The sequence below is a fragment of the Trachurus japonicus genome, unplaced genomic scaffold (assembly GCF_045865225.1).
Source record: "Trachurus japonicus isolate A0001 unplaced genomic scaffold, Traja_1.0 AP030406.1".
Lineage (NCBI taxonomy): Eukaryota > Metazoa > Chordata > Actinopteri > Carangiformes > Carangidae > Trachurus > Trachurus japonicus.
Genome location: NW_028220539.1, coordinates 1 through 7,563, shown reverse-complemented (window position 1 = coordinate 7,563; position 7,563 = coordinate 1). Strand labels below are relative to the sequence as shown.

General features: G+C 43.2%; 1 long non-coding RNA gene across 1 annotated transcript; it reads left to right on the top strand.

The window, feature by feature from the left end:
- The first annotated feature begins 351 nt into the window (after nt 1-351).
- LOC146960409 (uncharacterized) lies at nt 352-2,588 on the top strand. Its single transcript, XR_015035459.1, has 3 exons — nt 352-556; nt 665-747; nt 2,499-2,588. It is a non-coding gene; the product is annotated as an uncharacterized LOC146960409 (long non-coding RNA).
- The last annotated feature ends 4,975 nt before the right edge of the window (nt 2,589-7,563 follow it).

Genomic DNA, 7,563 nt, shown 5'->3' with positions numbered 1-7,563 from the left:
CCCAGTATGTAACTTATTTGGCTTTTTATTAGCAAAAATCCGAGCCAGTTGTTTATAGATGCTTGTTTATCCTGTTACATGCAGCGTCTGTTGTCTGTCTGACGTCTGCCCAATTTCACGTGAATGCAACATCAAGAATACGTTCTGATATGCAACCGCACTGCTAGTTGGGGGAATTCCTACATATTAGGCTATACCTTACGATAAAAATCAGTGTCTCAGTCTGCTGCATTAATCATTGCACTCCTTAACCAACAATCTTATCTTGCTCCCCCCCCCCCCCGACTTGTGAGAAAGCTACGGGCATTGTGTGCTGTACTGTATGTGAAACATTTCTTTACACTCCTCATGTTTCCTCTTTTAGAAAATGGTCCAGTAGGACAGGAGCTGCCAGTGATGAGTCAGAATAGTCCCTGTCTGTGGACTCAGCTCCCCCAGAGCAGCCGGTCCCCATGCGACCGCTACAAACACGCCTGCTGCAGCTACGATGGCAGCGTCTACATCCTGGGAGGCCGAGGCAGCAGCTGTCTGAGGGACTTCTGGAGGTACAGCGTAGGTAAGTGTGTGTGGTGAATAATATGGAGAGTATACAGCCCTGTGTGATGTGATTAAAGGTGTATTGCAGAGACGTAAATCAAACAAACAGTTGTGTCCAATGTGTCAGTGTGTAACGAGTGGACAGAGTTGAGCTGCAGCGGAGAAGCTGCACCGGAGGAGCTGGAGGAACATACTATGGTGGCTCACGAGGTACAAACCTATCTAAGCTTTGTTGATGCATTTTTTTAAACTCACTGTCAAAACTTTAAACTGTATAAGAACATAATCATTGGAATGCTGCTAATCTCAGCCTTTGTTCCATCAGTGTGTTAAAGGGATAGTTCAACATTTTGGCAAATTGGCCCATTGCCATAATCCCTTTAGTTTTAGCAGTAGGTTTGTTACCTTTATTTGTCGGTACAAGCTATTTTTAGAACGCCAGAGCAGAGCCACGTGCTGCTCAGAGCTACGCTACAGAAGCTCATGGGATTTCTTGGTTTCCTTCATCAAACTCATCAAATACACAATCCAACAACTCCAAAACGCTCTGGTGGACAAGTTGTGACCTGCACATTCACCACGCTATGAGATAATAACGGAACGTTTACGAGACAGAGTTGTTTTAGAGGTGAATTCATGCAAAATTTCTAGGGCCCGATTATAGCCCGTTTGAGACAGATCGGTAATCGGCCAAAACTCGCCGATTGTCGCCGATATTTTCAGGAATAAAATGCAGGGAATAAAACTTGGTTGACAAACTCCATCCACTACCACCTCAGTCACAGCACACAGCAGAGTGACTGATCTGTCTCAAAACCAGTGTTGCCACTGGCTTTCTGTTTCCCTTTTTTTTTTTTTTTTTTTTTTTTTTACCGCCGTTGGGTTGTGAATTAATTAATTAATGCTCGTCTCCGGCCGTGTTGGGTCCGAGATTCAACAAGCCGGTCGGGGTCGGGTTTTACCGTTATATACCGGCACAGCAGTATGCTCATTTATCACCAATAAACACAGTAGATGAGGGTGAGTGACTGAGCTGAGGCTGTGTGACGGGTGGGGCGGGGGTCCCAACGGCGTGGAGCATTGCGGGACTCTGACTGCAGCGGGGACTATCATGTCTCTGCTCCGTGACACTGCTGTGAGACAGACCGCCGGTGAGCGCTTTGACACGGTGCAGGGCACGGCAGCAACCGCTGATCGTTGAAAACAGTCTCCAAACCAGAAACGTCTGAACAACATTGGAAAAAGTCGCTTTTGATTAAAAAAAAAAGGGAGAGAGCGAGCCAGAGAGAGAGAGAGAGAGACCCGCCGTGCCGTGTAAAAAAAAACAACAACAAAAAAGTAGGCTATCACGTGTCCATGACTTCCTGTATTTGGCCCTTCAAAATAAAAGCCCATGTTGATTTTGACTTAATTTTGACAAGACAAGGCTCCAAATGTTGTTGTTTTTTCCTGGGCCCAATCGACCAATGAAATTTTGGTCGGCTAATGATTTTTTGGTCGACCAGGCAGCCCTAATTTATATATTATATAATATAGATATATTATTATAGTAATACAATTTTAAAACTTAATAAAAAAATAATAATAATCGGCCGATTAATCGGTTATCGGATTTTTTTCCCCCCAATAATCGTAATCGGCATCGGCCCCAAAAAATCCATATCGGTCGGGCCCTAAAAATTTCCCTCGAAAACATTCCATTATTATCTGATAGCATGATGAATGTGCAGGTCACAACTTGTCCAGTTGTTGGATTGTGTATTTGATGAGGGAAACCCAGAAATTCCATTAGCCTCCATAGCATAGCTCTGCTGCTGCTCCGCCGTTCTAAAAACAGCTTGCACCGACAATTAAAGGTAACGAACCTACTCCTAAAACTATAGGGGTTATGATATGGGTCAGTTTGCCAAAATGTTGAACCATCCCTTTAAGAAGGGCTTTAACAGCTGTGACCTTTCCAGGGCTTCCTGTACGTGTTTGGAGGAATGTTGGAATCTCCGTACACGAAGTCTAGATGTGCCCTTTGGGTGTTCGACGTTGGTGAGTTTGACTACAGAGGAGGACTGGTTGCCAGTCCTCACATTGGCACTCATTCATGAATTTGTGTGTAAACTGTGATTTCCGTGGATTCATCGATCTTTTAGTTGTTTAGATTTTTTCATAACAACGGTTAGAAATATTTGGAGAGAGAGAGAGAGAGAGGTTTATCGGACACCAACGTGCGCATCAAGGCTCCATCTAATGATGAGTTTGCATATTAACCGGAAAACTTTCATTACATAAGTGTGCAGCTGATATGTGATGCAAAGTGTGTGTGGCTCTTTTTTTTTTTTTTTTTGTCCATGTCTCATGTCGAACTATTTGGGGTTTATTTCTTTAATGAGGACTCTTTATTCACTTATCTATTACCTCCTTCCAGGACTTTGATTTACCTGTCCTTACGCTGTCCTTTTCTGGACTCCACTTCAACCAAAATTACTTTAAAGGGATAGTTCACCCAAAATTCAAATTTCACTCGCCCTCATGTCGACTAAGGGCTGGGAGAAGTTTCAGAGTCCTCTGTGCCTTCTCTGAGTTACAGGGGGGCTCTGTGCAGCACTGCATATCCACATGACGGTTGCGAACGGGGCTCACTTTTCTTCGTCCAAAAAGAAAAAACATCCAAATACCTCCATACTGCTCGTCTGTAATGTCCCTCTTGTCAGAGGTGGGTAGTAACGCGCTACATTTACTCCGTTACATTTACTTGAGTAACTTTTTGGATAAATTGTACTTCTAAGAGTAGTTTCAATGCAGCATACTTGTTACTTTTACTTGAGTATATTTCTTCAGAAGAAGCGGTACTTTTACTCCGTTACATTGAGCTTCATTCCGGTCGCTACTCGCTACTTTTTCTTATTGATCAAATGTGCGATCTGTTTGTTTATGTTTTAATCATAGAGGTTTTAATGGAGATATTTCCGAGCCTCTGTCACATGACTGCGTTTCACCAATCAGATGTAGCCACTCGCGACGTTTGCCTTCTTTTAACACTAGAACCGCCAACATTCCAACACCCCCTAGAACCGCCGAGAGGGTCATTTTTACCTCCGCCTCCATGCCGTCATCAATCACAAAGGATGTACTTTCTTGAAGCAGTAAAGTTGTTTGTATTCATCCTTTCTTTTAAATAATAAGTAGTGCTTGATAAAAAATACTTTTAACATTTCAATTTATGGGGTTAGTTATTAATTTTACAATTGATTTGGACTATTTCGTTATGAATTGAAAACGTCAAATTTATTTCACTCATCAATAAACTGCAACATCAGACAGAATACAAATTATTAACACATTGAATTAATTTAATTATTTATGAGAAGACCATTAGGCAAAAGTAAAAATCAAAACAGAACAAAAATAAATAAACTTGAATGAAAACACGTTGTTGGTAATAAAGAATCGGATCGCTCGCTATTTACAATTGTTTGATTAGGTCAAAATGTTAAAGTCAAACTGTAGACTAAAAACAAACAATGAAACAGTTAGCACATTGAAAGAAGAAGAAACCCATTTTTAAACAAATAAGGCATGGAATAAAGATCTCTCTCTCTCTCTCTCTCTCTCTCTCTCTCTCTCTCTCTCTCTCTCATGCGCACATTACTCACAATCTGCACACACGCTGTATACTTTCAAAGTACACTGTCCACACACTGCACGTTGGCACTTCATACACATTTGACGGTTTTGTTTTTCGTGCATTTGCGTTTAACACCGCAGTTTCTCCTCTTGTCTTCGGGCATGGTGTGCAGGACAGGCGCTGATGTCGGCCTCGTGATGTGCTCACTGCGCAACTGCTTGCAGAGCTCCAGGATGAACACTCGCCGGCTTATATTTGTGTCCATGCAGCTGCGGTACAGGACCCACGCGTTCATTGCAGCAATGTCCAGCATGTTGTAAAACACTGCGACTGGCCATCTTCTGGTAGCAGCTCGAACAGAGTATTGCCTCAACATCTGGTCCAGGACGTCAACTCCCACCTAAGATAATATAGATAGCAGCAATGGCAATGAAACACGTGGGGTTACAAATCAAGATAAAGAGAATTAAGACAAAAAATATATGTAAAAATAAAGATGACATAAAATACTGCACTGGATCTCTATATTCACACCTTCGTTTTGTTATAATAGTGGACTGTTTCCGGCTTCTTTTTGGCGTCATCCAGTACATCCACGGACTTGTGCATTGTGCTGAGGATGCACACGTTCTTCTTTTCTTTGCCCTGGTAAATGGTCAGCGTTGCCCTGTCGCTCCGCATCACTGTGGTGTTGTATAGTGCAGCTTTCAGGTGCGCAGAGGGAGGCAGTGATCTCTTGTTTTTGTTGGTGGTTCCCACCAGGCTGGTGTTTTTTGCCAGGAGTTTGTGGCAAGGGGGAGTGATGTAAAGAAATTGTCGGTTGTTACGTTTTCTCCCCTTACCCAAAAAAGGCTCCATCAGTTTGAGGACCACACTCTCCCCAAGGCTCTGTGTTGGAGGGCGACTAGATCTTTCCCCAGATAAGGATATCCATTCAGCATGAATTTGGTATCAACATCCGCAGCAAGCCAGAACTTGATGCCAAATTTGTCTGGCTTGTTTGGCATATATTGTGTAAAACGGCAGCGCGACTTTGTCGGGAACAGCTGCTCATCAACAGTAATTTCTGCCCCGGGTTTGTAGCAGGCAATGCTGTTGTGAATAAGCCTGTCCCACACCTCACTGACCAGCGCAAACTTGTTACCAGAAAGGCGGATGCGTCTGGTTTCTTTTTTGTCAAACCGTAAATAGCGCATTATTGCTCTGAACCTATTCCTCGACATAGTGGTGCTAAAGAAGGGAAGACCCCCATTCTTTAGACCACAAGTCCTCCACATCTGTATTCCTTCCGTTGTGCACTCCTCTGGCCAAGAGGAGCGCAAGAAACGCCTTCAGCTCTGCCAGGTTCAGCTCCCAGTCTTGCGCTCCACATCTGTGCGCCTCTGCCACCGTACAGTCACAAATATGCTGCAGCATCACGCGATCCATCAAGCACATGAACGCACTCATAATGTCGTCTATGTTGCGGAATGCGTGGCCAGTTGGGCCGGCTCTTTCTGTCAACACATTTTGTGACTGCACTCTCCCCGTGTGCACACCTGGCTGTATAGGTGCCCATACAGTCCCGTCCCTGCCAGTTTCACGTAGCTCCTCTGACGGAGGTGATTGAGCTGACTCTAGAAAAGACATATTTATTTATAATTAGTTTAGCTATAGGTGGCCTAAACAAGCCAATACTAGAATAGTGCGATTATAGGCCAGAAGTTTACCTGTCATAGCTCCCGCAGTGCCCGAAGGCAATGACAGGGGCAAAGTTGGAGGTTCCTCTCCTGCTTCAAGAAGCCGGCGTCTTTTGGGGGGTGCCGGCTCCTCATCCTCTGATGACGACTCCTCATCAGGGGAAAATGATGGGTCGTCTATTTCGCCGTCCGACTCTTGATCACTCACTGTTACCTCTCCCCCATCAGACTCTCCCTCACTCATGTCCTGGAGCATTGCCAAGACCTCCTGGTCGGTAAATCTTCTGCTCCGGCTCATATTTACAAATCCGCTGACGTTACGTTATCTATCAATCTCTCTTTCTCTAACTAGCTATCAATCTATCTGTCTCTCTATTTATCAACCTATCTATCAATATATATAAATCTATCTATTAATCTATCTCTCTATCTATCAATATATATCTATATCAATCGATCTAACGCTACCTGTGTATCAAATGACAGCTTAGCTGTCAAACGGCGTCCGTTGCTAAGCAACAGGACAGCGGCGTTAATGTTGAGCACGGCACTAAACAGCTGTTTCTAATAGGGGTAAAAATTACCCCCTCGGCGGTTCTAGGTATAAATGATCATATTTTTTTTTGTTTTCATCCCACAGACCTCAAAATTCACTAGATGATAAATAAACCCATTTTAGGAAAAGTCACGAACTGAGAGAAGTATGCGTTTTATTTTGACAGAGTTAGACATATTTAAAAACAGGAGGGGGGTAAAAATGACCCCTTGGCGGTTCTAGTGTTAACCAATCAGACAGAGCCAGGCAGTCACATGACCGCACACAAAATCTCAGCGGTAAACAGGACGGCCACTCCGCCTCAAATTTGAGAAACTGCGGCTAGTAAATGATTAGGATGACGTCAGCCCTGGTATGTCGTGGATAATAGTGGATAATGTCCGTGAAGGTTCTCAATCATCCAGGTCGTCTTATTCTTCTTCCTCCCTAGGATGTTTAAACCCCATACACACCTGGAGACCCATCCAGTTTCGGGGGTGTGGTCATGTGACTTTGGTTTCACTAGAAACCAATCATAGCCCCCCCCCCCCCCCCAACACACACACACACACACACAGTCACAGATAGACACACATCAGACACCACACCCACACAAAGAGCTTATGGACAGTTCATAGATCTTTCATGGATAGGCCTATGTAAATTATTGTGGCTGAATTTTGTCTTAATTTATGTTACTTTGTAAAAAATGTCATTTTGGCTTTTGTCTTAGTTGTTAAATGATGTTCTTTGGCAATATCTGAATTTTTTAATTGCTATTATATTTCTGTGTATTTGATTAGGCCTACATTTACGCGCTGATCATTAAACGAACAAATCAGAGGTTACTCAGCAGTTACTCAGTACTTGAGTAGCTTTTTCACCAAGTACTTTCTACTCTTACTCAAGTAAATGTTTGAATGGCTACTTTTTACTTTTACTTGAGTAACATTATTCTAAAGTAACATTACTCTTACTTGAGTACAATTTTTGGCTACTCTACCCACCTCTGCCTCTTGTATTGAAGCCCCGACATGAAAAATTGTTCCGAAAAAAAATGTAATAAGTCTATATTTTAAGCTTGTTTGTAGCGGAAGCTCCCAGTGTCTCAGTTCACTGCTCTGCCGGTGTCTGTGCAACGATGTGCACGCGATAGGCCTATTTCACAAGATTCTGAAGTGACATCACACAGG